At 39.6% G+C, this 3,229-nt stretch overlaps 1 pseudogene; it reads right to left on the bottom strand.

Annotated features, from left to right (window-relative positions):
• Positions 1-660: 660 nt before the first annotated feature.
• On the bottom strand, positions 661-1,944 carry LOC109703404 (WW domain-binding protein 11 pseudogene; annotated as a pseudogene).
• Between the last annotated feature and the right edge of the window lie 1,285 nt (positions 1,945-3,229).

Here is a 3,229-nt window from a genome sequence, read left to right as displayed (position 1 = left end):
TTGAATCGCACCCTAACAGTAGCTCTTTCACCTAAGTTTAACAAGAGCCTCTTACTCCATGAAGCACTATTGTCAACAGAGGCCTGTTCTGGCATCAAAAGCTGTCACCAGACCCTTCCATCTCTTTCATAAAAGTTTCAAAACATAACCTTAGTTTGTACTGAGAAAGGAACAAAAGGAGCAGGTTGAGGCACAACAAAATCATTCTCTGGCTTTCTACGGTGACTGTAGTATCCCTTTTATTCTCTCAACATACCTCCAGTGCAGTAGGGAAAAAAATTGAGTAATCTCTGGTTTGGGATTAATGATCTGTAGCTTGGCACTGTGGCTTTCTTCTTAATGTAGGCTACATTCACATCATCCACTTTGAGTTGCTGAATCAAATTGGGTAGGGCACTTAACACTCCTCAGTTCCGCAAGGGATCTGAGGGGAAAAACCCAGGTGAGGGTAAGTCCAAAGAGGTAACAAAGGTGGGTGTGTCATGCCAGAATGAGATGGAAGGGATACCTGGAGGTGCAGAGGAAGGAAGGGATTCCTGGAGGAAGGTCATGGGGTTGGCCAGGTCCTCAAGGTAAAAGTTTCAGTAAAGGCCATGGGAGTTCCAGCATTCCAGCTGGTTTGGGGAATGGAGAAGCCCTGAAGGTGGTCCAGGAAGAAGCCTACAAAGGCGGTGGTCCAAGAGGAGATGACCCTGATGTGGGAGGTGCTTGTATCTGAGAAGGAAGAGCTTCACTCTAAAGTTGTGAAGAAACAGTAGCTGTGACATCAGAATTTGAATCTTCTATGTGATGTTTCTGTGATTTCTTTTCTGCTTCAGAATTATCATCATTGCCCTCTGTTTCCCAGAGGGAATTCAAAGCATTATAGCTTGAAGAAAAGGCAGCTCCTTCATGTTATTTTTCTTCCTTGGTTTTCTAGACATATCTAAAAATTGTACACTCAGAGCTGATTTTTTTCCTTCCTTGTTGTTTTACTCACTGTCATCACAGTGTATAAATTCATCCCCCTCACTTTTTCCATCTAATCTGCCAGTGACACTTTCATCAGTACTATATGCTTTCCTTGATCCATGTCCTCAAGATAGCCATCATTTTCACTGGTGCTGGAACTATCATCATAATGACCCCATTTAGCAAGTTCAGGACTGTATAACATGTCCTTATGTCACTTACATGGATGAAGATCTAGAACAAAGCTCACTTTATAGTCGCATATCTTTTAGACTTGAGGAAGAGCTGGACCAGGTAGAAGGCTAAGAGGATTTCTGTGAAGTGGCCCAAGAAGAGGAAGGATAGAAACAGCTCAAGTTGGATGTATGTAGGCTGAGGTTTTCTTGAGGATGGAGAATGTCTAGGTACCAGGAATTGGAACGGCCTAGATCAAGATGTTGGGAGGAGCACATAGCATATCTGTCAAAGGAATATCTATTTCCATATGTTGAGCATTCTTGACAGCATCAAAATACTGGTTTAGTCCTCTTCTGCTCATATTCTACTTTTAGCTTTTTCAATTCTTTGCAAATATCCTGATTTTTTCATAAATTCATAGAATATATTCAGAGGTTTTATGCAGCATTTTATGATCTTTCAGTATCTTCTCTTTTAACCTTGTCTGTTATACTGAGTTAAACTCCATTTCATCCTATTTTCCCATGTCCTGGATAATCTGGGATCTTTCACTTTCAAAATTGTGGCTCATACAATCATGTGTTGTTTTCTTTGTTTTTAACTCTGTGATCTGGGATTCCATTCAGTATTGGGATGTAGGGTTCATAGATTTTTCACTCTTGGGCAGATGATGTTGATCTCTGTTCCATGTTGACAATCTATATTGTTTTACTTAGTTCATTAAAATAAATAAATGCTACTGCTGGGCTTCCAGGACTACACAAGAAGCATGGAGGGGATGATTCCCAGCCTCTTTTACTTTGTAAGAATCTTCATGTCTGCCTCTGTGTCAACTACCCAGTCACCATCATCTTGAAACCACCTAAGTTTTCAACCATGATGATTTAGTGTGAAAATATTTACAGATGATGTAGTTGTTGAGTAATAAAAAGAGAGGTGCATCATCAGAAATGGGCAACAGCAGGAAGCTATATCACCCCAGAGCAGGAGGGAGGGTGGAAGGTAGTGCCATTCATCTGAATCCATAGTGGGATCTTAGAGAAAGGGCTTCTTGGAGAGCACTGGATGATGAAGGAGAAGCACTCATCCATAGAGACAACAAAGCTGAAGGAAACTGGTAGAAATAACCAGACTTCTCTCCTCCTTCTGCCTTCTAATATTTGGCTCTTGCCTGCCTATATTAGTCTACTCAAGCTCCCGTAACAAAGTACCATAGACTGGGTGGTTTAAAAAGTAGCTTGTTTGTCTCTCCCAGTTTTAGGGATCAAAGATTAAGATCAAGTTTCCAGTTAATTCAGCTTCTAACAAGGCTTCTTTTCCTGGCTGGTAGGCAGCAACCTTCTCCATATGGCTTCCTTAATGCATGGAGCTCACTGGTGTCTTTAATAAGAATGCTAATTCTGTCAGAACACAGGCTTAGTCTTTCAAAGTTTTTTTTTTTTTTTTTTTTTTTGGTGCTACTGGGGCCTCACACCTGCTAGGCAGACACTTTAACACTTGAGCCTCTCCTCCAGCTCTATGGGCTTACTCTTATTACCTCAATTAACCTTAATTACTTCCTTACACACAAAACACAAAACACAGCTATGTTGGGGATTAGAGCTTCTGCATATGAAACTGGGGCGTGTGCACATTCAGTTTATGACACTGCCTTCGGATGACTCTACCTAGATGACAATGGATAAAGTATCCTGGAAATGTTCTTAGGTATAGAAAAGTAGGAAGAAGTAGAATAAGATAACCTGCTCAATCTCTCTTGGTATCCTTTCAATTTGATTTTTAATGGAACCTGGTGAAAAAGAAAACCAGTAGAATCAAGTAGACAATATAACTTGGTGAAATATGTGTCTCCAAATTTTATAATGGCAGGATAATGTATGTTGACAGATTTGATAGTTGTGCTCAAATCTTGGCTACAGAAAATGGCTAATTTATCCCCAAATTACCAGATCCTACACTTAAAGATTTATCATAACTGGAGCATCATAGAAGTTTTATTTCTAGACATCATGGATTTATCTAATTGATTAAAAAAACAAATGGTTATAGGAATAGAATGAAAATAGGATTTTATTCTAATAAACTTGAAAACACATAAAAT

The sequence above is a fragment of the Castor canadensis genome, chromosome 4 (assembly GCF_047511655.1).
Source record: "Castor canadensis chromosome 4, mCasCan1.hap1v2, whole genome shotgun sequence".
Lineage (NCBI taxonomy): Eukaryota > Metazoa > Chordata > Mammalia > Rodentia > Castoridae > Castor > Castor canadensis.
This window is presented reverse-complemented; position numbering and strand designations above follow the sequence as displayed.